Raw genomic sequence first — 27,185 nt, forward strand, 5'->3', positions numbered from 1 at the left:
AAGTATCTAAATGACTGGCCCTCTAGTTTGTCAGACATTTTTGATATATTTTGCTTTACTTCTCATGCCCCAAACCTTTGATTACCTGTCTTATCTTTGCAATTTGTCTTTTTTGTTCCAGTTTGCCTCCCTAGTTTCTGACCCACTGATTATTTAACTCATCTCTTCAATATTTCTGACTGTCTGGTTACAATCGACCCTGATCTACTCAATAACCCTTCCGCACATAGAATACCAATTGAAACCCAACTTTGGTTTCCATGGTGCTCACCTTTCTCTCCTATAATATGACTCCTCCCTCAAGCTAGTGACCCCACCCAACATGATCTAACTTTCCCAACTCCAGTCTTCATGTGTGCTTTCTGTCCAATATCTGTGGCCCAAAACTTTTTACATCCAGTCAGAAAAGGATACAAATTCCCTGCATGGTATCATCTTAATAGAAAAATAATTGGCAAATGAGAAATATTTGAATTGTTTCTGAATTAAAAATAAAAATAATTTTAATTTTTAAATGAGTCACCATTGAGAAAGACATGGACAAGCTAAATGTTCTTTTTACTGCCGTCAAATGGAGAAAAAAAACAGTAGAAAGCAGAAGATCTGGTTTTTACTATAGCCATATGACAAAGTGTTTTAATTCCTCTGAACTTGGTTTCTTTATCTGTAACACAAGAATCAGCCTTACACATGTGCAGAGGTTATAGGAGAATTAAACAAAATTAAAATAAGTGAGAACTCCTTGAATATAGTATGAGCTCAACAATGTAGAGGAGAGCACAGAGGAGCATGAAATTCAAAGCTAATGACCCTCTCCTATATAATATATCTTAAAATAGTTTTCTAGTTGTAGTGATGGATTTGTAAAAATATAAGCAGTATTTTTTTCCATGTCAGTGAATCACTGGAATGCTCTCTAGAGTAGATGACATTGCCCTTACCACCTCAGTGACATCCATCTACCTTCCAGTGCTCACATGTAGTTCCTCTGGGGATTTTTTTTTTCTGGCCAAGACTGCCCACTTTGTTATCTGCTCAGGAAGCCAGAATTTTATATTCTCTGGTTGGAAGAACTCTTAAATGTATACAGTCATCCTTTGCTATACACAGGGATTGAATTGTCCCAGGACCCCCTGCAGATACCAAAATCCACAATGCTCAAGTTCGTTACATAAAATGGCATAGTACTTGCATAAAACCTATGCACATCCTCCCAAGTACTTTAAATCATCTCTAGATTACTTATAATACCTAAAACAATGTAAATGCCATGTGAATAGCTATAAATACAATGCCAATGCTATGTGAATAGTTGCTGGTGTGAGGCAAATTCAAGATTTGCTTTTTGGAACTTCCTGGAATTAAAAAATATATATTTTCAACCTGCAGTTGGTTGAATCCATGGATGCAGAATCCATGAATATGGAGGGCCAATTGTATTTTACACTGGTTCTCAGAGTTCTCCAGTGGGATTAGTCTATAGGTACTCAAAGGGGTAAGTAGCATGACAAACTATTGGCTGCCTTGCCTTACCTGATTTACTGTTACAACACCTATAGGTGGTATCCTGGGATCACCTAAAAAGATAAATATACAAATACTTGTTTTTTTTTTTTAAAAAAGAATTCTTTCTACTCAAATCCTTGCTTTAGGGTTAACTTCTAGGGAAACCCAAAACAAACAAAAAATTCCTTAAAAAATAGAATATGAAAAGCATTCCTATACATAGTTTTTGATCACATGACTGACTTTAAAAGCACATCTACTTAAATCAATCATCTGTTGATGGGCACTTGGGTTGTTTCCATGTCTTGGCTATTTATTGTAAATAGTGCTGTTATGAACATTGAGATGCATATATCCTTTCCAATTAGATTCTTCATCTTTGCCAAATGTATATCCAGGAGGATTGCTGGACAGACAATTGGCTTAAGAAGACGTGATACACACACACACACACACACACACACACACACACACACACACACACGCACACACAATAGAATGCTACTCAGCCGTAAAAAAGAATAAAATATTGCCATTTGTAGAAACATGCATAGACCTAGAGGATATCATACTAAGTGAAGTAAGTCAGACAGAGAATGACAAATATTATATGATATCATTTATATGTGGAATCTAGAAAAATAATACAACAGAATCTATATCCAAACATAAACAGACCCACAGACATAGAAAACAAACTGTGGTTACCAAAGGAGGAAGGGGGAAAGAGATAAATTAGGAGTATTGGATGAAGAGATACAACCTACTATACATAAAATAGATAAGAAACAAGGATTTACTGTATAGCACAGGGAAATATATTCAATATCTTGTAATAACCTATAATGGAAAATAGTCTTAAAAAATACATGTATCTATATATATAAACTGAATTACTTTGATATATATCTGAAACTAGCACAATATTTTAAATCAACTATACTTCAATAAAAAGAAATAAAAAACCTAAATAAATTTATTTAAAAAAGAAGATGAAGGTGATAGCCTTGAAGATTCCTTTCCAGTATGTAACTCTTGAAAAGAAAGTTAAGATAATAATGAACACCATTGACATAGACTTTGTCTATAGAAAGACAAAGATTTGTATAGAAATCCAGCCAGTGTATGGAGGCATGCCTCACATAGCATCTGCATTTTATGTTTTGATTGGCTTGTTACAAACCAGTGCCTTTAGGTTTTCAACTCAGCATCACACTGCTTCCCTGTCTCTCCCCTCTGATGAGACTGTGAAAATACAGACAAGGGAGGTAAAGCTTATGAAAAACTGGCATTCCCCTTTTATAGGTTTAAATACTGAGAAGTGCTTCTTCAAAAACCGTGTAGACCCTCTGCCTCCTTCTTAACTTTTTCTGAAGAGAGTTGTGTTAACCTGGCTTAAATCACCAAGTTGCATGAGCCAATCTACTAGAAATTATTATTTGAAAGAGCTGTTGAGAAATTCAGTACAGAATTTGCTGTATTTCATAATGACAAGAGGAGGAGAAATAGGGATGTTCAGAAAGTAACAAATAACTGATTTAGTAGTTCTACCATTTGTAACAGCTCTTAGTCCTTGCCTCTTTGTTCCTGTGCACCTACTTTAGTAAGGTTTCCATGCATAAAGGAATTAGCGTACAGTAGTTAGCCTTAGCCAGATTGAAGAGCCCAAGGTTTAATCTCAGTTGGCACTGATGGAATATAATTTGCAGTTTCAGAGAGATGCATCTAAATTTAGAATCTGACACAATGGTGGTTGCTAGGCACTCAAAAAGAAATCAAGGAACAAAGGGAGTGGCTTTTGAAGTGGGTGAACTCATTTACAGAAGCAGAAAGACTGTACCTTGTGATATGGCTTCTGTGCTGCTGTAGACTATTGGGATGAATGACTAAATGATAGAAGGGTAACTTGGCAAAAATGTCATGAAAGCTAGAAATGCAGGAGAGGCAGAGAGGTGATTTTCATTACAATGAGCCAGGATTCAAGTATGAAAATCACATTAACAAAGCCTGAATCTCATGTCTAATTTCCTGCCTATTGAGTCAAACATTGTCTCGAGGTTTCATATAATGATAAACATAAGGTATTTTATTTGATCTTGTCCTTTTTTAAAGGCTGTATGCACAATTTCTCTAGTCACTATCTATTTTCCTCTGATTTTATTCTTTCTCTAATGATGCCACACTCATTTCCTGCAGCTTGCTTTGTTAGCCTTAAGATACTCTGCACAAATACTCAAGCAGGATTAGGGGTAAATCTTGATCGTGTAAAGTTTTTTAATTACTTAAGTTTCTTCTGCCAGTTCTTTCTATAGTACTCCAACTAATTCCTTTGGTTATTGAATTAGGCAGATCCAAATGGAATTCTAGGAATGATCATTTCAATTGGAATCAGCTGTTGAGTCTTCACATAGTGTTTTGGGCTATTGTTAGACATTTCTTATATATTTGATGCTCAAAACTCATAAGACAGCGAGTTATTGTGTAACAAACCCACTGATGAAGTGAGGCAGAACACACCACGCGTTTGAAATAGGAGTGTGGGTTTTTGTGTTCACTAATAACAATCTTACATTCCACTTGGATCAACCCAATTCCAGAGTCTCTGTTCACATATTTCTAAGAATGGCTATACTCAAAACAAGCAGATAATCCACCAGAGACTATCCCTCCCTTCTCTCCTTGCAATCTGTTTCAAGTTTATTTTAAAACTACATTTGTTTCCATACAGTCAGGAAAGCTTCCTAACAAAAAATGTTTATTTTTTCTAACAAAAGAACCATCAATCCAGCTTTCCATGCTCTTTCAACCTATTCATTTTATTTTCAACCTGTCTAGCTCATGTATCATGCCATCAAACAGGTCCATCAAAAACAAACTGTCAGGTCCTATCTGAGTAGATACACTATGTGTACATACCTGTGTTCTCTACTTAGTGATAGGTAAAGAATGTCAAGAACAACACCCAAAATTCATACCCACGTGAGGAACTGGGGCCCTGGATGAAGACATCTCAGGCACTTTTATATTTTTTGTTTTTTAATTTTAATTTTTTTAACATCTTTATTGGAGTATAATTGTTTTACAATGCTGTGTTAGTTTCTGCTGTATAACAAAGTGAATCAGTTATACATATACATATATCCCCATATATCCTCCCTCTTGTGTCTCTCTCCCACCCTACCTATCTCACCCCTCTAGGTGGTCACAAAGCACAGAGCTGATCTCCCTGTGCTATGCGGCTGCTTCGCACTAGCTATCTATTTTACATTTGGTAGTATATATAAGTCCATGCCACTCTCTCACTTCGTCCCAGCTTACCCTTCCCCCGTCCCATGTCCTCAAGTCCATTCTCTATATCTGCATCTTTATTCTTGTCCTGCCCCTAGGTTCTTCAGAACCTATGTTTTTTTGTTTTTTTTTTTTAGATTCCATATATATGTGTTGGCATACGGTATTTGTTTTTCTCTTTCTGACTTACTTCATTCTGTATGACAGTCTCTAGGTTCATCCACCTCACTACAAATAACTCAATTTTGTTTCTTTTTATGACTGAGTAATATTCCATTGTATTATGTGCCACATGTTCTTTATCCATTCATCTGTAGATGGACACTTAGGTTGCTTCCATGTCCTGGCTATTGTAAATAGTGCTGCAATGAACATGGTGGTGCATGACTCTTTTTAGATTATGGTTTTCCCAGGGTATATGCCCAGTAGTGGAATTGCTGGGTTGTATGGTAGTTCTACTTTTAGTTTTTAGGGAACCTCCATACTGTTCTCCATAGTGGCTGTATCAATTTAGAGTCGCACCAACAGTGCAAGAGGGTTCCCTTTTCTCCACACCTTCTCCAGCATTTATGGTTTGTAGCTTTTTTGATGATGGCCATTCTGACTGGTGTGAGGTGATACCTCATTGTAGTTTAGATTTTCATTTCTCTAATGATTAGTGATGTTGAGCATTCTTTCATGTGTTTGTTGTCAATCTGTATATCTTTTTTGAAAAAATGTCTATTTAGGTTTTCTGCCCATTTTTGGACTGGGTTGTTTGTTTTTTGATATTGAGCTGCATGAGCTGCTTGTAAATTTTGGAGCTTAATCCTTTGTCAGTTGCTTCATTTGCAAATATTTTCTCCCATTCTGAGGGCTGTCTTTTCGTCTTGTTTATGGTTTCCTTTGCTGTGCAAAAGCTTTCAAGTTTCATTACGTCCCATTTGTTTATTTCCATTTCTCTAGGAGGTGCATCAAAAAAGATCTTGCTGCAATTTACATCATGGAGTGTTCTGCCTATGTTTTCCTCTAAGAGTTTTATAGTGTCTGGCCTTACATTTAGGTCTTTAATCCATTTTGAGTTCATTTTTGTGTATGGTGTTACGGAATGCTCTAATTTCATTCTTTTACTTGTAGCTGTCCAGTTTTTCCAGCACCACTTATTGAAGAGGCTGTCTTTTCTCCATTCTTTATTCTTGCCTCCTTTATCAAAGATAAGGTGACCATATGTGCATAGGTTTATTTCTCGGTTTTCTATCCTGTTCTGTTGATCTATATTTCTGTTTTTGTACCAGTATGTTGTCTTGATTACTGTAGCTTTGTAGTAGGTGTGAAGTCAGGGAGGCTGATTCCTCCAGCTCCGTTTTTCTTTCTCAAGATTGCTTTGGCTATTCAGGGTCTTTCGTCTCTCCATACAAATTGTGAATTTTTTTGTTCTATTTCTGTGAAAAATGCCATTGGTAGTTTGATAGGGATTGCACTGAATCTGTAGATTGCTTTGTGTAGTATAGTCATTTTAAAACTGTTGATTCTTCCAATCCCAGTACATGGTATATCTCTCCATCTGTTTGTATCATCTTTAATTTTTTTCATTAGTGTCTTATAGTTTTCTGCATACAGGTCTTTTGTGTCCTTAGGTAGGTTTATTCCTAGGTATTTTATTCTTTTTGTTGCAATGGTAAATGGGAATGTTTCCTTAATTTCTCTTTCAAATTTTTTTCATCATTAGTGTATAGGAAAGCAAGAGATTTCTGTGCATTAAATATGTATCCTGCTACTTTACCAAATTCGTTGATTAGATTTAGTAGTTTTCTGGTAGCATCTTTAGGATTCTCTATGTATAGTATCATGTCATCAGCAAACAGTGACAGCTTTACTTCTTCTTTTCTGATTTGGATTCCTTTTATTTCTTTTTCTTCTCTGATTGCTGTGGCTAAAACTTCCAAAACTATGTTGAATAACAGTGGAGAGAGTGGACAACCTTGTCTTGTTCCTGATCTTGGTGGAAATGGTTTCAGTTTTTCACCCCGAGAATGATGATGGCTGTGGGTTTGTCATATACACCCTTTATTATGTTGAGGTAAGTTCCCTCTATGCCTACTTTCTGGAGGGTTTTCATCATAAATGGGTGTTGAACTTTGTCAAAAGCTTTTTCTGCATCTCTTGAAATGATCATATGGTATTTCTCCTTCAATTTGTTAATATGGTGTATCACATTGATTGATTCGCGTATATTGAAGAATCCTTGCATTCCTGGAATAAACCCCACTTGATCATGCTGTATGATACTTTTAATGTGCTGTTGGATTCTGTTTGCTAGTATTTTGTTGAGGATTTCTGCATCTATGTGCATCAGTGATATTGGCCTGTAGTTTTCTTTCTTTGTGACATCTCTGTCTGGTTTTGGTATCACGGTGATAGTGGCCTCACAGAATGAGTTTGGGAGTGTTTCTCCCTTTGCTATATTTTGGAAGAGTTTGAGAAGGATATGTGTTAGCTCTTCTATAATGTATGATAGAATTCCCCTGTGAGGCCATCTGGTCCTGGGCTTTTGTTTGTTGGAAGATTTTTAATCACACTCTCAATTTCAGTGCTTGTGATTGGTCTGTTCATATTTTCTATTTCTTCCTCGTTCAGTCTCAGAAGGTTGTGCTTTTGTAAGAATTTGTCCATTTCTTCCAGGTTGTCCATTTTATTGGCATATAGCTGCTTGTAGTAATCCCTCATGATCCTTCGTATTTATGCAGTATCAGTTTTTACTTCTCCTTCTTCATTTCTAATTCTAATGATTTGAATCTTCTCCCTTTTTTTCTTGATGAGTCTGGCTATAGGTTTATCAATTTTGTTTATCTTCTCAGAGAACCAGCTTTTAGTTTTATTGATCTTTACTCTCATTTCCTTTATTTCTTTTTCATTTATTTCTTATCTGATCTTTATGATTTCTTTCCTTCTGCTAACTTTGGTTTTTTTTGTTCTTCTTTCTCTAATTGCTTTAGGTGTAAGGTTAGGTTGTTTTTCTGAGATGTTTCTTGAGGTAGAATTGTATTTCTATAAACTTCCCTCTTAGAACTGCTTTTGTTAGATCCCATAGGTTTTGTGTCATCGTGTTTTCATTGTCATTTGTTTCTAGGTATTTTTTAATTTCCTCTTTGATTTCTTCAGTGATCTCTTGGTTATTAAGTAGTGTATTGTTTAGCCTCCATGTGTTTGTATTTTTTACAGATTTTTTCATGTAATTGATATCTAGTCTCATAGCGTTGTGGTTGGAAAAGATAATTGATATGATTTCGATTTTCTTAAACTTACCAAGGCTTGATTTGTGCCCCAAGATATGATATATCCTGGAGAATGTTCCATGAGCACTTGAGAAGAAAGTGTATTCTGTTGTTTTTGGATGGAATGTCCTATAAATATAAATTAAGTTCATCTTGTTTAATGTATAGAAAACACAATGCAAAGCTTGTGTTTCCTTATTTATTTTCATTTTGGATGATCTGTCCATTGGTGAAAGTGGGGTGTTAAGATCCTCTACTATGATTGTGTTTCTGTTGATTTCCCCTTTTATGGCTGTTAGCATTTGCCTTATGTATTGAGGTGCTCCTATGTTGGGTGCATAAATATTTACAATTTTTGTATTTTCTTCTTGGATTGATCCCTTGATCATTATGTAGTGTCCTTCTTTGCGTCTTGTAATAGTCTTTACTTTAAAGTTTATTTTGTCTGATATTAGAATTACTACTCCAGCTTTCTATTGATTTCCATTGCATGGAATATCTTTTTGCATCCCCTCACTTTCAGGTCTTTATGTGTCCCTAGGTCTGAGGTGGGTCTCTTGTAGACAGCATATATACACATCTTATTTGTATCCATTCAGGAAGTTTATGTCTTTTGGTTGGAGCATTTAATCCATTACATTTAAGGTAATTATCAATAGGTATGTTCCTATTACCATTTTCTTAATTGTTTTGGGTTTGTTATTGTAGGTCTTTTCCTTCTCTTGTGTTTCCTGCCTTGAGAAGTTCCTTTAGCATTTGTTGTAAAGCTGGTTTTGTGGTGCTGAATTCTCTTAGCTTTTGCTTCTCTGTAGATGTTTTAATTTCTCCATCAAATTTGAATGAGATCCTTGCTGGGTAGAGTAATCTTGGTTGTAGGTTCTTCCCTTTTATCACTTTAAATATGCCCTGCCACTCCCTTCTGGCTTGCAGAGTTTCTGCTGAAAGATCAGCTGTTAACATTATGGAGATTCCCTTGTATGTTATTTGTTGTTTTTCCCTTGCTGCTTTTAATATATTTTCTTTGTATTTAATTTTTGATAGTTTGATTAATATGTGTGTTGGCATGTTTCTCCTTGGATTTATCCTGTATGGGACTCTCTGTGCTTCCTGGACCTGATTAACTATTTCCTTTCCCATATTAGGAGTGTTTTCAACTATAATCTATTCATATATTTTCTCAGTCCCTTTCTTTTTCTCTTCTTCTTCTGGGACCCTTATAATTCGAATGTTAGTGCATTTAATGTTGTCCCAGAGGTCTCTGAGATAGTCCTCAATACTTTTCATTCATTTTTCTTTACTCTGCTCTGCAGTAGTTATTTCCACTATTTTATCTTTCAGGTCACTTATCCGTTCTTCTGCCTCAGTTATTCTGTTATTTATTCCTTCTAGAAAATTTTAAATTTCATTTATTGTGTTGTTCATCATTGTTTGTTTGCTGTTTAATTCTTCTAGGTCCTTGTTAAACGTTTCTTCTATTTTATCCATTCTATTTCTAAGATTTTGGATCATCTTTACTGCCATTACTCTGAATTATTTTTCAGGTAGACTGCCTATTTCTTCTTCATTTGTTTGGTCTGTGGGGTTTTACCTTGCTCCTTCATCTGCTGTGTGTTTCTCTGTCTTCTCATTTTGCTTAACTTACTGTGTTTGGGGTCTCCTCTTCGCAGGCTGCAGGTTCTTAGTTTCCATTGTTTTTGGTATCTGACTCCAGTGGCTAAGGTTGGTTCAGTGTGTTGTGTAGGCTTCCTGGTGGAGGGGACTAGTGCCTGTGTTCTGGTGGATGAAGCTGGATCATGTCTTTCTGGTAGGCAGGACTGCGTCCGGTGGTGTGTTTTGGGGTGTCTGTGACCTTATTATGAGTTTAGGCAGTCTCTCTGCTAATGAGTGGGGTTGTGTTGTGTCTTGCTAGTTGTTTTGCATAAAGTGTCCAGCACTGTAGCTTGCTGGTCATTGAGTGGAGCTGGTTCTTAGCCTTGAGATGGAGATCTCTGGGAGAGTATTTTGCTGTTTGATATTACGTGGAGCCGGGAGGTCTTGGGTGGACCAATGTCCTGAATGCAGATCTCCCACCTCAGAGGCATAGGCCTGACCCCCAGACAGAGCACCAAGACCCTGTCAGCCACACAGCTCAGAAGAAATGGGAGAAAAAAAGAAAGAAAGGAAGAAAAAAAAATAAAATAAAATTTAAAAAGTTATTTAAAAATTTTAATTATTAAAAATAAAAAAATTTAAAATAAAACAAGAAAAAAGAAATAAAGGAGAGCAACCCAACCAAAAAAACACATCCACCAATGATAACAAGTGCTAAAAAGTATACAAAAAAAACCCAACAACAACAGACATAACCCTAGGATAAATGGCAAAAGCAAAGTTATACAGACAAAATCACACAAAGAAGGATACACATACCCACTCACAAAAAGAGAAGAAGGAAAAAAAAAAAAAAAAAAAATATATATATATATATATATATCTCGTTGCTACCAAAGTCCACTGCCTCAATTTTGGGATGAGTTGTTGTCTATTCAGGTATTCCACAGATGCAGGGTACATCAGATTGATTATGGAGATTTAATCTGCTGCTCCTGAGGCTGATGGGTGAGATTTCCCTTTCAATTTGTTTGCACAGCTCCTGGGTTTCAGCTTTGGATTGGTCCCGCCTCTGCATGTAGGTCGCCTGAGGGCATCTGTTCCCCACCCAGACAGTATGGGGTTAAAGCAGCAGCTGATTCGGGGGCTCTAGCTCACTCAGGCGGGGGAGGGAGGGGTACGGATGCAGGGCGAGCCTGCCGCGGTAGAGGCCGGCATGACATTGCACCAGCCTGAGGCATGTTGTGTGTTCTCCCACGGAAGTTGTTCCTGGATCACGGGGCCCTGGCAGTGGTGGGCTGCACAGGCTCCTGGGAGGAGAGGTGTGGATAGTGACCTGTGCTTGCACACAGGCTTCTTGGTGGCAGCAACAGCAGCCTTAGCATCTCATGCCCGTCTCTGGGGTCCGTGCTTTTAGCCGCGGCTCGCACCTGTCTCTCGAGTTCCCTTAAGCGGCGCTCTTAATCCCCTCTCCTCGCGCACCAGGAAACAAAGGGGCAAGAAAAAGTCTCTTGCCTCTTCGGCAGGTCCAGACCTTTTCCCAGACATCTCCCGGCTAGCCGTGGTGGACTAGCCCCCTTCAGGCTGTGTTCACGCCACCAGTCCTCTCCCTGGGATCTGACCTCCTAAGTCCGAGCCTCAGCTTCCAGCCCCCGCCCATCCCAGAGGGTGAGCAGACAAGCCTCTCAGGCTGGTGAGCGCTGGTCGGCACTGCTCCTCTGTGTGGGAATCTCTCTACTTTGCCCTCTGCACCCCTGTTGCTGCGCTCTCCTCCGCGGCTCCGAAGCTTCCCCCCACCCCCGTCATCCCCCGTCTCCGCCAGTGAAGGGGCTTCCTAGTGTGTGGAAACTTTTCCTCCTTCACAGCTCCATCCCAGAGGTCCCATCCCTATTTTTTTGTCTCTGTTTTTTCTTTTTTCTTTTGCCCTACCCAGGTACTTGGGAAGTTTCTTGCCTTTTGGGAGGTCTGAGGTCTTCTGCCAGCGTTCAGTAGGTGTTCTGTAGGAGTTGTTCCACATGTGGATGTATTTCTGATGTATCTGTGGGAAGGAAGGTGATCTCCACGTCTCATTCTTCCACCCTCTTGAAGGCCTCCTCTCAGGCACTTTTAATCATGTGATCTAGAGACCTCTGTACTGAATTCAGAGTGAACAATACTTTAGAGTTAAAAGCGTGTTCTCTGGACCACATAACTAAAATCTTCATAACATTAAGGATAGAAGAATATGTTTTGCATAACACTAGGCAAAAAACTTCATTTGCCTAATGAAGCCTAGGGGACAAACAATGGAAGTCGGGGGACCAGGTATGCCCAGGGACCAAAGCAGACAAAATCCCAGAAGAAGGTGCCTGCTTAAGGACAGGGTGGCATCAAAAAAAGTAGTGATGCCTTATAAAGAGTGCCTGAGTCCCTGACGTTACATAAAGAGCTAAAAACCTGGAATATCAGTCTATCTTAAAGGATTTGAATAACTTCTCTCATGGGTTATTTGAATAACCTGCTTTGTTTTGTGGGGTTTTTTTTCCCCAAGTGTCCCTATCAGTCTGCTTCCCTTTCAGTCTTCTTCCATCTGCATCTTGAAGAACGGTGCTTCCTGCAGTTCCTTCCCAAGCTCCTGTCTCTGTTCACTGAGTAAGCCCTTTCCAGGTGAATGCATCTATGTCCATTGTTACAACTACTACTGTATATTGATTCTATCTTGAATTCAAAGATCTCCTTAGACACCAGTCCCAGTATCCAACTGACTTCTCCATGGCTTCATTGTATCCACAAATGTGCCTAAATTTGAAATGTTCATCTTTCTTCACCACCTGAATTCTTCATGTTTGATATTCATCATGTTTGATAACCTCCCCCTCACCATTAGTCCATACTTTCCACATTGGATGGCTCTCCAAATCTATACATTTTCCTTTCTTTGTTTTTATTTAATATAAACTTATTGAAACCTTCTGTGCACCAGATGCTGAGTTAGGATCAATGGATACGAAGTTACACAAGAGAACAGGGAATTCTCATAGAGTTTATAGTCTAGTTGGGGAGACATACAATTAATAAATAAGCAAATAAATAAACTATTGATAAATATTTAGAGTTTCTGCTACATACAATGAAAACTATAACTAGGTTGCCATGACAGGGAATTGATGTAGGGTATATATTTTACACAGATTGTTCAAGGAAGGTTTCTGAGGAGGTGATCTTCAAGCCATGAGCTGAGATATAAAGGAATCAAGCCATTGGAGAAAGAGTGTTTCAGGCTAAAGGACAACAATGGAGAGTTCATTCTGTGGTCTACCAGAAGGCCAGTGTGGCTGAAGTAGAATGAATGGAGAGAATGGCATGACATGTATTTATTAGCTGGCATTTACTGAGTGTTTTCCATGGCCAAATTATTGTGCTGGAAGTTTAAGTATGTTATCATATTTTACATTCATAGTTACCTTATTATTTTCATCTTCATTTTGGGAATTCGGAAACTGAGTCACAAGAAGGTTAAGGAATTTACATCAAGTCACACAGGTACTAAGTGGAGAGCTGAGATTTAAATATAGGCAAGCTCATTCCTTTGTCACTATTGTCACATAGGAGCCAGGTTGTGCAGGGACTGTAAGGGTGTGGTAAGGAGTGGGGATTTTAATTTCACTGGAATTGAAAAGATACTAAAGTTTCTTAAGAAGGGAGACAATGCTTACACCCTGAAGTCCTCTGAAGTTTGTCTCCATGGACAAGTTCATATCATCTTCTTGGCTTCTCCAGGTCATTGCATCAGCCTCCACCTTCAGTCTTGGTCAATACACATTACATATCACCATTGTTACCAAGTCCAAGCTCATACTGTTTGCTGCACAACAGGCCAATAAGTTGAGAGATGAGGTGGTGGGGCAAGGAATAGTGACTTCATTTGGAAGTCACTATTGGAAAGCTAGCAGACCAAGGAGATGGTGAAATAGTGTCCCAAAGAACCATCTTCCCTGAGTTAGAATTCAGGCTTCTTTTGTACTAAAAGGGGAGGGTGTGTGCTTAGTTGCTGCAAACTTCTTGGTGCCAGAATCTTTTGTCCTTGCAGCTGTCCACAGAGGTCCAGTCACAATGCTCCAAGACAAATGTTATTCTCTGTTCTGCAACTTTTTATCTCTATATGAATGAAAAAGTGTTATACCTTTATAAAGGTCAGAGCCTTGAGAATGGGCTATCCTGTATATTTCAGACTATAGGTAACATTCTTAACTTGTAGCAAAAGCAGTAGAATACAAAGGTTAAAGTAAAAGAAACAGATCCAATACAGAGTCAGATTTATTCTTCCATATTACATCATTCGATTTTTATACTCATGAAATCCAAACCCAATTAAGTCACAATGCTGCTTAAAATTCCTCCATAGCTCTTCATAGCCTTCAGTACTAAAACTCACACTCCTCAGCACAACACATACTGAACTCTGTGGTCTGTCCTCTGCTTTTCTTTCCCATCTCCCTCAAGCCATGTTGTGATTTTCATCTAGTACTCCAACCACACTGAACCTCTTAGAGTTCCTGAATGTGTTCTTCTCTCTCCCCATAAGAGGGAAGAGGAACTTTCAGGTGAGTATTACAGTGATTTTTGCTGAAACAGACTATGTTTCTTGCCATTTCTATGCTTATACATGCTCCTCCCTCTGGCAAACACATGCCCTTCCCTGCCTTGAGAACACTCTTCACCACCACCACTCCCTACCCCTCACCCTACTGTTTCACTTAGCCAACTGCCTCTAGCACTCACTTTTAAGAACTCAGCTCTGGAGTCATCTCCCCCAGGAAGCCACCTTCTCACAGTATGCATCCTCTGCATCCATATATCCCAGCGCATGTCATACTGCATTTTAGGAGCTATTTGCTTGTCTTTCTCTCCAATAAATTATGACCCCTTTGAGGTTAGGGATTTTGTCTTATATAATACATGCCTAGAAAATGACATAAGCTTTGATAAAAATTTGTTGTATGAATAATAAACAGGATGGATAAATGAATAGCAATAATTCAGAAGTTAGGCCAAAAAATAATTAATGAAGATCAGGGGCTCCATGATTTACTTTTTAAGGGACCATACATAATTTCAGATGATGACGTCAACAACTTTATTCTAACATTTAAGATCCTCCAAACAAAAACAAGCTTACTTATCATCTTTTAGCGAAAAAAGTTTAAATATTTCTGTTAAAAGCAGATAAAATGCTTAGATCATATAATTTATAATCTGGGAATTTGAGGAGGGAAAGATTATAATCAAATAATATAATAATAATAAAATAATATAATACTAGTATACTCAGAATATTTTACAGCATACCCAGCTCTTCAATGCAATTTTTTTCACATGCTCACAGTAATCATGTGACATGTGTATTATTTGCAATCACCTGTTTAGAGATTAGGTAATAAAGTTTCTGAGAGACTGTAAATCTGCTGGAAATTCAGCAGCCAGGAAGTTCAGTGACTGACCTTAACTTGAATCCAGGTTTTCCAAATCTAAATAGTGTAATTCATTTAATGTTAAACTGATATTTGAGTAGATATTATAATCTCATCTAAAACTATTTACTTGGAAAAAAGAGCTTCGAACACCTAGTTTGATTTAGGAGTGATATAGTCTATGGAAGGTATTAATTTTTTTTTTCCAAGTTTGCTACAAGCTTCAAAGTTAAGACTTCTGAAACCCCTTGCATTTTTAATGTCTTTGTCTTGCTACAAAGGCTTAAAAGCTGAGCTTTTTTCTGAGTCGGAAGCAAAAGTTTTTGTCCTGAGAATATTCATGTATCTCAGGGCATTTTGTCATTCCCTGGCCTAGAAAACACAAATATCATTACCTTTATCCTCTCAACAGAAAGTAAATTTTAGACAATTCATTTTTAAGTCAGAGTTAAGAGTTTTATACCTATTTGTGTTGTTGCTTTGTGCTGTGACCATGAAAACTCTGGAACTCTGATCTGTGATTAACTTTTAACTTCATGTTCTAGAGAAGAGAGACTATAGAGAAGAACACCCATAACGATTTGTCAAGTTTATAGAAAAACATCCCTGAAAAACAGGACATGTTTAGACGTTTAGGAGAAACATAAATGAAAAAATACCCAAGGAGGCAGAGTAACTAAATGTTTTCAATAAAACAAGTCCCATTCATTGTAGAATTGTACATTTTGCATAAACATTTAAGAATATTTTCCAATAAAATAAAAAGTCCAATTTTCATCAACCTGAGGAATGTGTCAGGTCAACAAAAAAAATGGTGTTTAAAAAAAAAAAAAAGGATTTGGCTGAGAATACCCTCCAGAGTGAAGTCTCTATTAAAGATATATTTTTTAGTTCAAACATAAAAGTGAGACGTGAAACCACAAGTGTGGATAATATTGTCTAAAGAAAATCTGTAAAGTGAAAAGAGATGAAGATTTTAATTTTCAGCTTATCAATTCTTTCTTTCGTGGATCATGCCTTTGGTATTGTGTTTAAAAAGTCATCATGAGGGCTTCCCTGGTGGCGCAGTGGTTAAGAGTCCACCTGCCAATGTAGGGGACAGGGGTTCGTGCCCCAGTCCGGGAAGATCCCACATGCCGCGGAGCGGCTGGGCCCATGAGCCATGGCCACTGAGCCTGCGTGTCTGGAGCCTGTGCTCTGCAATGGGAGAGGCCAAAAAAGTCATCATGAAAATGAAGTCATCCAGATTTTTTTCTGTTACCTTCTAAAAGTTTTATCATTTTGCATTTTACACTTAAGTCTATGAGCTAAGTTAATTGAGTTAATTTTTGTGAAGGGTATAAGACCTGTATGTAGATTCATATTTTGCATGTGGATGTCCAGCTGTTTCAGCACCATCTGTTGAGAAGACTATTTTTGTTCTATTGTCAAAATTTTGTTTAAAATTTCTGCTTGGCTAAAGACACTGTCGAGAGAATGAAAAGATAAGCCACAGACTATGAGAAAATATTTGCAACAGACATATCTGATAAAAGACTGTTATACAAAAGTTACAAAGAACACTTAGAACTCAACAATAGGAAAACAACCCATTTAAAAAATGGGCCAAAGACTTTAATAGACACATCCCCAAGATACACAGATGGCAAATAAGCATATGAAAAGATGCTCCACATCATATGTCATCAGCAATGTAAATTAAAACAACCATGAGACACCACCACTAAACATCTATTAGAATGGCCAAATTCCAGAACACTGAGAATACCAAACGCTGGTAAGGATGTGGAGCAACAGGAACTCTCATTCATTCCTGGTGAGAATGCAAAATGGTACGACTACTTTGGAAGATAATTTGGTGGTTTCTTATGAAACTAAACATAATCTTACCATATACTCCAGCAACAGTGCTCCTTGGAATTTACCCAAAGGAGTAAAATCTATGGCCACACAAAAACCTGCACACAGATATTTATAGTAGCTTTATTCATAACTGCCCAAACTTGGAGGTAGCTAAGATGTCCTTTGGTACATGAATACATAAACTGTGGTACATCAAGGCAATGGAATACTCTTCAGTACTAAAAATAACTGAGTTACCAAGCCATGAAGAGACATGGAGGAAACTTAAACGCATATTATTAAGCGAAAGAAACCAATCTGAAAAGGCTACATATTTTAGGATTCTAACTATGTTACATTCTGAAAAAAGTCAAAACTATTGAGACATTAAAAAGATCAGGTTGCCAGGGATTGGGGGAGGATGGGATGAATAGGTAGAGCACAGTGGATTTTTAGGGCAGTGAAATTAGTTTATATGATACTATACTGGTGGATACATATCACTATACATGTCTCCAAGCCCACAAAATGTACAATATTAAGAGTTTACCACAATGTAAACTATGGGCTTCGTGTGATAATAATAAGTCAATGTAGGTTTAATTGTAACAAATGTATCACTTTGGTGGGGGATGTTGATAATGGGGGAAGCTATACATATGTGGGCAGGGGGTGTATAGGAAATCTCTGTACCTCCTGATCAATTTTGTTGTGAACCTAAATCTGCTCTAAACATTAAAGTCTATTAAAATTGTGTAATTTGGAAATGTTGATTATACTGTTCTATGTATGTAATTAGTTTACTTTGTAAATCCTATTCAAACTCTTATATCCTTAATTATGGATATAATTAAGGATATAACAAACAATAATCCTTAATTGACTGATTTATTAGTTACTGAAAGATATATATTAAAAATCTTTCAGTATAATTGTGAATTTTTATTTGTCCTTGATTTTCTATTATTTTTTTTCCTTTATATAACTAACGTGAGACTGTATTATTTGGTACATACCAACTTGATATGTACTTGATAAAATATGACAACTTAGAATTCTCATATCATCCTGATAGACTGACTCTTTTGTAATTATGAAAGCTCTCTATACCTATGAATACTTCTTTCTTTCAATTACAATTTTTCTTCTAATAAGATGGATTTTATCAGTTTTTTTAGTTAACATTTGAATGGTATAGCTTTTTCATCTTTTTATTTTTAACTTTTTAGTGTACTTATATTTAAGTTGTGCTTCTTGTAAGCAGCATATAGTTGGAATCGATTTTATCTATTTCCTGTTTAACAATTTTGCTCTCCTTTAACTTAGATTATTTATTCCATTTAATGTAGTTACTGATGTATACTGTCTTTTTTTTTAATTTTATTTTTTATACAGCAGGTTCTTATTAGTCATCCATTTTATACACATCAGTGTACACATGTCAGTCCCAACCTCCCAATTCATCCCACCCCCACCCCCACCTGCCGCTGCTTTCCCCCCTTGGTGTCCATACATTGTTCTCTACATCTGTGTCTCAATTTCTGCCCTGCAAACCGGTTCATTTGAACCATTTTTCTTGGTTCCACATATGTATGTTGTTTGGTGTTTATTTGTCCTACTTCTATTACCCTTTTACTTTCTTTCCTTCAATTGAATCAGTCCAACTGGAATCAGTCCAATTTCAATAACTGAAGAATTATTCCAGTTTTCTCCTCTATCAGATTGTTGATTCTTTATCACTGTTCCAGGAGGCACTGTCAGTCCCACATCCCAGACAAAGCAAGATCTTTACAAAACTTTAACTCTTATTCCCTTCCTAACTTTTGTGTAATGTATTTTTATTTTATATATATTTTAACTCCTACCAGTCTTCTTTTTTTTAACATCTTTATCGGAGTATAATTGCTTTACCATGTTGTGTTAGTTTCTGCTGTATAACAAAGTGAATCAGCTATATGTATACATATATCCCCATATCCCCTCCCTCTTGCGCCTCCCTCCCACCCTCCCTATCCCACCCCTCTAGGTGGTCACAAAGCACCAAGTTGATCTCCCTGTGCTATGCAGCTGCTTCTCACTAGCTGTCTATTTTACTCACTAGTCTTTTAAAAGTATAGTCAATTTGAATTTATATTTTCTCACAGATATGCCTCTTCCAATTCTACGTACTTTCCTGCATTTCTTATTACAACTTGGTATCATGTCCTTTGCTTTAAAAACATTCTACAATATTTATTTTGGTCTTAATCAGGTGATGCTGAATTATCTGAGTTTTTGCTTATCTAAAAATGTCTTAATTTCACCTTCATTTTTGAACAATACTTTTGATTGTCATTCTAGTCAAACTAGAATTCTAGTTTGACAGTCATTTACTTTTGCCATTTGAAGATATAATTTTATCATTTTCTGGTTTCCATTATTTTTATTGGTACATTAGCTATGTCACACCTTTGAAAGTAACATGTCTTTTCTCTGATTGCTTTTAACATTTTCTCAGTCTTTGATTTCCATCAGATTTATTATCATCTTTCTATGTATCATTTTATTTGTATTTATCATGCTTGGAATTTGAAGCATTTCTTGAGGTTCTGACTTGATGTCTTTCATTAGTTTTGAAAACTTCTCAGCAAAGATCTTTTCAAACATTACTGCTCTCTTCTTTTTCCTCTTGGACTCTAATTAAACATGTGTAAACCTTTCTACCACTTCACAAAGTGAGTGTCTCTCAGAACATTTTCTATTATTTTCCATCATTTTGTCTTTCTGTTATTGATTATAGATATTTTCCTTTGGTATATCTTCCAATTCTCTAGTTATCTTCAGTGTATATAATGTGATTATTAAGCCTAACTATTTAGTTTCAGTTATTATGTTTTTCAGTATGAGAATACCCATTTTATTCCTGACATAGTTTCTGCTTCCTGCCTGAAAATTCTCCATTTTGTCCTATAATTTTATTGCAAAATAATTACCATTGTTTTTATATCTGTCTGTTACCTGTATTATTTGCTTCTCCTTTTAGTTTCTCTTCCTATTTCCTCTCTTTTCCTCCTTTTTTTGTCAATTGATGTTCTTTTGTCTGCATTTTATAAGGCTGATTGTTATATATAAAAATGTAGAGATAATTTGAGTATCTAGATATTTATGTTTTTCAAGGCAGAATTTCCTTTTGCTTTTTTCAGACAGTTAAGGGAGAAGTAGTTCATATTAATGCAATCAAGGATTGAGGTAATTTGAAACCCTTTGCACTTAGTTATATGATTTCCCTTGTTATGGAAAGAAAACATAAAACTGGAAATTATCTTTCTGTTGACTGAAAAAATTTCACAACTTAAAAGTTGAGAGTTATGTTTTATTCAGTGGACATTCTGAGGACTTCAAGGTCAGGACACGGCATCTCAGATAACACTGAGAAACTGCTTCAAAGAGGCAAGGTGGGGTAGGGCAGCAGAGCCAGGATATATAGGAGATTTTGCAATAAAAGACCAGGTAGTCGGAACATCAAAAGATTACTGTTAATAAAAGAAAACCATATATCTCAAGTTAAGGGATTTAGCGCTTTTCTATGACATGGAAGATGCAAGAATCTGGGCTCACTGAAATCATTCCTTTGATATGCACCTCAGCTATCTGAGGCCAGTATCCTGTGTTTTGTCATCCTGAGTTTCCTCAGGGTGCACCCTCACAGGTGGCTGTAGTGGCTGATGTCTTGATGGCTGCAACATCATTTGTTTACCGATATGGCAGGTGGCATTTTTAGCCCACATTTGGTAACTACGTTTTTAAAATTGTTCTTTGCTTATGTTATTTCATTTGAAAAATGATAATATGTTTCTTATAACTTCTTATATAGGATTATTATTAGGTTAAAAGGATTGATATGTAATTGTGGTTTGACAAAAGTAACGCTTTATATTAATGTAATGTAATATATCTGTTTTAAGTTTTCTGACAATAATATGAATTAAAGTTGCCTTTAATTTTTTTTCTCAACATTTGTAAACCAAACACAGAAAGTCTAACATCTCATAAAGATCTGAAAAAAGTGTTCATAATTATTTTAATGATACTACTAACATTCCCTCCAGGAAAGATAGAAAAGAGAATAAAAGTTATATTTTACCTCAAATGTGTTATTCCCTCTTCTTTTGGGTTTTTAGGTATAACTTTACAAAGCAATACTAATGGGAGCCTAGAATTGTTAAATAAATAAATAAATAAAAGAGGAGGAGGAAGGAGAGGAGGAGGAATTCCTGGGTCAAAAGCAAAGAAAGGATGACAATAATAAATAACACTATAATTTAGACCTTCCTTCTCTTTTCCATTTTTGGAAACAGTAATTCCAGGCCAAATTTTAACATTGAAATAACTCTGGATTATTTCATACCTAAGGACAAATACCTAAGGACAAATATATTATGTATCTTAATCCTCATAGTTGGCTTCCAAAAGGACTACTATGCAAAGTGAATGGGAAATTTTCCAAACTAGCTCTGAACAAGAAGGTTAAAAACCTGATGTTGCAGTAGAGGGCTCATACTTAGGAGATATCATAGTAGTCTATTCTGTACCCTGCTGATGGAAGTTTTAACTTTTGAAAACTGCATAAGCCTAAGAAGAAAAATATGACAAGCTTATTTTAGTAATTTGGTGTGGTTAAAAGATTCTTGAAACTTTAAAAACATTCCTGGAAGCCTTTCCGCTGTCCTTATAAAGCCCCCTCAATCATTTGTAGATAACTGACACTATCTTTGAAATGATTAATCTGCTAGAGAGAATTGTATGTGATCTTTAAAGTTTATTCTAAGAGTTTACTCTTTTTTTTTTTTTTTTCTGGTATAGTTTTTAGTGCTTGCTATCATTGGTGGATTTGTTTCTTGGTTTGGTTGCTTTCTTCTTTTTTTTTTTCTTTTCTCTTTTTTATTACTATTTAATTTTCTTTATTTTTAATAATTATTTTTATTTTTATAACTATTATTTTATTTTTTCTCTTTTTCTTTCTTTCTTTCTTTCTTTCTTTCTTTCTTTCTTTCTTTCTTTCTTTCTCTCTTTCTTTTTCTTTCTTTCTTTCTTTTTTTCTCCCTTTTCTTCTGAGCCATGTGGCTGACAGATTCTTGGTGCTCTGGCCGATGTCAGGCCTGTGCATCTGAGGTGGGAGAGCCAAGTTCAGGACATTGGTCCAGCAGAAACCTCCCAGCTCCACAAAATGTCACATGGTGAAAGCTCTCCCAGAGATCTCCATCTCAATGCTAAGAACCAGCTCCATTCAACAACCAGCAAGCTACAGTGCTGGAGATCCTATGCAAAACAACTAGAAAGACAGGAACACAACACCACCCATTAGCAGAGAGGCTGCCTAAAATCATAATAAGGTCACAGACACCCCAAAACACACCACCAGATGTGGTACTCCCCACCAGAAAGACAAGATCCAGCCTCATCTACAGAATACAGGCACCAGGCCCCTCAAACAGAAAGCCTACACAACCCACCGAACCAACTTTAGCCACTGGGGACAAACACCAAAAACAATGGGAAATATGAACCTGCAGCCTGGGAAAAGGAGATTCCAAACTTAGTAAGTTAAGAAAAATGAGAAGACAGAGAAACACACAACAGATGAAGGAGCAAGGTAAAAACCCACCAGACCAAACAAATGAAGAGGAAGTAGGCAGTCTACCTGAAAAAAAATTCAGAGTAATGATAGTAAAGATATCCAAAATCTTGGAAATAGAATGGAGAATATACAAGAAAAGTTTAACAAGGACCTCGAAGAACTAAAGAGCAAACAAACAATGATGTACACAATAAGTGAAATTTAAAATTCTCTAGAAGGAATCAATACCAGAATAACTGAGGCAGAAGAATGGAAAAGTGACCTGGAAGATAAAATAGTGGAAATAACTACTGCAGAGCAGAATAAAGAATAAAGAATGAAAAGAATTGAGGACAGTCTTAGAAACCTCTGAGACAACATTAAATGCACTAACATTCAAATTATAGGGGTCTCAGAAGAAAAAGAGAAAAAGAAAGGGACTGAGAAAATATCTGAAGAGATTATAGTTGAAAACTTCCCTAATATGGGAAAGGAAATAGTTAATCAAGTCCAGGAAGCACAGAGAGTCCCATACAGGATAAATCCAAGGAGAAACACGCCAACACACATATTAATAAAACTATCAAAACTTAAATACAAAGAAAAAAATTAAAATCAGAAAGGGATAAACAACAAATAACATACAAAGGTATCCCCTAAAGGTTAACAGCTGATTTTTCAGCAGAAACTCTGCAAACAAGAAGGCAGTGGCAAGACATATTTAAAGTGATGAAAGAGAAAAAGCTACAACCAAGATTACTCCACGCAGAAAGGATCTCATTCAGATTTGATGGAGAAATTAAAACCTTTACAGACAAGCAAAAGCTAAGAGAATTCAGCACCACCAAACCAGATTTACAACAAATGCTAAAGGAACTTCTCTAGGCAGGAAACACAGGAGAAGGAAAAGACCTACAATAACAAACCCCAAACAATTAAGAAAATGGTAATAGGAACATACCTATTGATAATTACCTTAAATATAAATGGATTAAATGTCCCAACCAAAAGACACAGACTGGCTGAATGAATACAAAAAAAAAGACCCATATATATGCTGTCTACAAGAGACCCACTTCAGACCTAGGGACACATACAGACTGAAAGTGAGGGAATGAAAAAATATATTTCATGCAAATAGAAATCAAAAGAAAGCTGGAGGGCTTCCCTGGTAGCGCAGTGGTTGAGAGCCCACCTGCCGATGCAGGGGACACAGGTTCGTGCCCATGTCCAGGAATATCCCACATGCCATGGAGCGGCTGGGCCTGTGAGCCATGGCCACTGAGCCTGTGCGTCCAGAGCCTGTGCTCTGCAACAGGAGAGGTCATAACAGTTAGAGGCCCACGTACCGAAAAAAAAAAAAAAAATTAGAAAGCTGGAGAAGCAATTCTCATATCAGCCAAAATAACTTTAAAATAAAGACTATTATAAGAGACAAAGAAGGAAACTACATAATGATCAAGGGATCAATCCAAAAAGAAGATGTAACAATTGTAAATATTTATGCTCCCAACATAGGAGCACCTCAATACATAAGGCAAATGCTATTAGCCATAAAAGGGGAAATAAACAGTAACACAGTCATAATAGGGGACTTTAACACGCCACTTTCACCAGTGGACAGATCATCCAAAATGAAAATAAATAAGGAAACACAAGCTTTAAATGATACATTAAACAAGATGGACTTAACTGATATTTATAGGACATTCCATCCAAAAACACAGAATACACTTTCTTCTCAAGTGCTCATGGAACATTCTCCAGGATAGACCTTATCTTGGGTCACAAATCAAGCCTTGGCAAATATAAGAAAATTGAAACTGTATCAAGTGTCTGTCCCGAACACAACTCTATGAGACTAGATATCAATTACAGGAAAAAATCTGTAAAAAATACAAACACATGGAGGCTAAACAATACACTACTTAATAACCAAGAGATCATAGAGGAAATCAAAGAGGTTATAAGAAATTACCTAGAAACAAATGACAATGAAAACACGATGACTCAAAACCTATAGGGTGCAGCAAAAGCAGTTCTAAGCAGGAAGTTTATAGCAATACAATCCTACCTCAAGAAACAAGAAATATCTCAAATAAACAACCTAACCTCACACCTAAAGCAATTAGATAAAGAAGAACAAAAAACCCCCCAAAGTTAGCAGAAGGAAAGAAATCATAAAGATCAGATCAGAAATAAATGAAAAAGAAATGAAGGAAACAATAGTGAAGATCAATAAAACTAAAAGCTGATTCTTTGAGAAGATAAAAAAAAAATTATATACCATTAGCCAGACTTATCAAGAAAAAAAAGGGAGAACACTCAAATCAATAGAATTAGAAATGAAGAAGGAGAAGTAACAACTGACAATGCAGAAATACATAGGATCATGAGAGATTACTACAAGCAACTATATGTCAAAAAAATAGACAACCTGGAAGAAATCGACAAATTCTTACAAAAGCAAAACCATCTGAGACTGAACCAGGAAGAGGAGAAAATATAAACTGACCAATCAGAAGCACTGAAATTGAGAGTGTGATTAAAAATAATCCAACAAACAAAAGCCCAGGACCAGATGTCTTCACAGGCAAAATCTATCAAATATTTAGAGAACAGCTAACACCTATGCTTCTCAATCTCTTCCAAAATATAGCAGAGGGAGGAACACTCCCAAACTCATTCTGCGAGGCCACCAGACCCTAGTACCAAAACCAGACAAAGATGTCACAAAGAAAGAAAACTACAGGCCAATATCACTGATGAACATAGATGCTAATATCCTCAACAAAATACTAGCAAACAGAATCCAACAGCACATTAAAAGGATCATACACCATGATCCAGTGGGGTTTATCCCAGGAATGCAAGGATTCTTCAATATATGCAAATCCATCAATGTGATACATCATATTAACAACTTGAAGGAGAAAAACTGTATAATCATCTCAGTAGATGCAGAAAAAGCTTTTGACATAATTTAATACCCATTTATTATGAAAACCCTCCAGAATGTAGGCATAGAGGGAAGCTACCTCAACATAATAAAGGCCATTTATGACAAACCCACAGCCAACATCATTCTCAATGATGAAAAACTGAAACCATTTCAACTAAGATCAGGAACAAGACAACGTTGTCCACTCACCACTATTATTCAACATAGTTTTGGAAGTTTTAACCAGAGCAATCAGAGAAGAAAACGAAATAAAAGGAATCCAAATTGGAAAAGAAGTAAAGCTGTCACTGTTTGCAGATGACATGATACTATACATAGAGAACCCTAAAGATGCTACCAGAAAACTAATCAACGAATTTGGTAAATTAGCAGGATAAAAAATTAATGCACAAAAATCTTTTGCATTCCTATACACTAATTATGAAAAATCTGAAAGAGAAATTAAGGAAACACCCCCACTTACCACTGCAACAAAAGAAATAAAACACCTAGGAAGCAACCTACCTAAAGAGACAAAAGCTCTGTATGCATAAAACTATAAGGCACTGATGAAAGAAATTGAAGATGATACAAACAGATGGGGAGATATACCATGTTCTTGGATTGGAAGAATCAACATTGTGAAAATGACTCTACTACCCAAAGCAATCTACAGATTCAAGGCAATCTCTATCAAACTACCAATGGCATTTTTCACAGAACTAAAGCAAAAAAATTCACAGTTTGTATTGAAACAAAAGACCCTGTATAGGGGCTCCCTGGTGGCGCAGTGGTTGAGAGTCTGCCTGCCGAGGCAGGGGACACGGGTCCGTGGCCCAGTCCGGGAAGATCCCACATGCCGTGGAGTGGCTAGGACCGTGAGCCATGGCCACTGAGCCTGCATGTCCAGAGCCTGTGCTCCACAACGGGAGAGACCACAACAGTGAGAGGCCCGTGTACCGCAAAACAAAACAAAACAAAGACCCCGAATAGTCAGAGCAATCTTGAGAAAGAAAAATGGAGCTGGAGGAAACAGGCTCCCTGACTTCAGACTACACTACAAAGCTACAGTCATCAAGACAGTATGGTACCAGCCCCAAAACAGAAATATAGACCAATGGGACAGGATAGAAAACCCAGAGATAAACCCACGCACATATGGTCACCTTATCTTTGATAAAGGAGGCAAGAATATACTGTGGAGAAAAGACAGCCTCTTCAATAAGTGGTTCTGGGAAAACTTGACAGCTACATGTAAAAGAATGAAATTAGAACACTCTCTAACACCATACACAAAAATAAACTCAAAATGGATTAAAGTCCTAAATGTAAGGCCAGACACTATAAAACTCTTAGAGGAAAATATATGCAGGATAATCCATGACATAAATTTCAGCCACATCCTTTTTTGACCCAACTCCTAGAGAAATGGAAATAAAAACAAAAATAAACAAATGGGACCTAATGAAACTTAAAAGCTTTTGCACAGCAAAGGAAACCATAAACAAGATGAAAAGAGAACCCTCAGAATGGGAGAAAATAATTGCAAATGAAGCAATTGACAAAGGATTAATCTCCAAAATATACAAGTAGCTCTTGCAGCCCAATATCAAGAAAACAAAAAACCCAATCTAAAAATGGGTAGAAGACCTAAATAGACATTTCTCCAAAGAAGATATACAGATTACCAAGAAACACATGAAAGAATGCTCAACATC

This window comes from Pseudorca crassidens, chromosome 1 (genome assembly GCF_039906515.1).
Source record: "Pseudorca crassidens isolate mPseCra1 chromosome 1, mPseCra1.hap1, whole genome shotgun sequence".
In the NCBI taxonomy this organism is placed as follows: Eukaryota; Metazoa; Chordata; class Mammalia; order Artiodactyla; family Delphinidae; genus Pseudorca; species Pseudorca crassidens.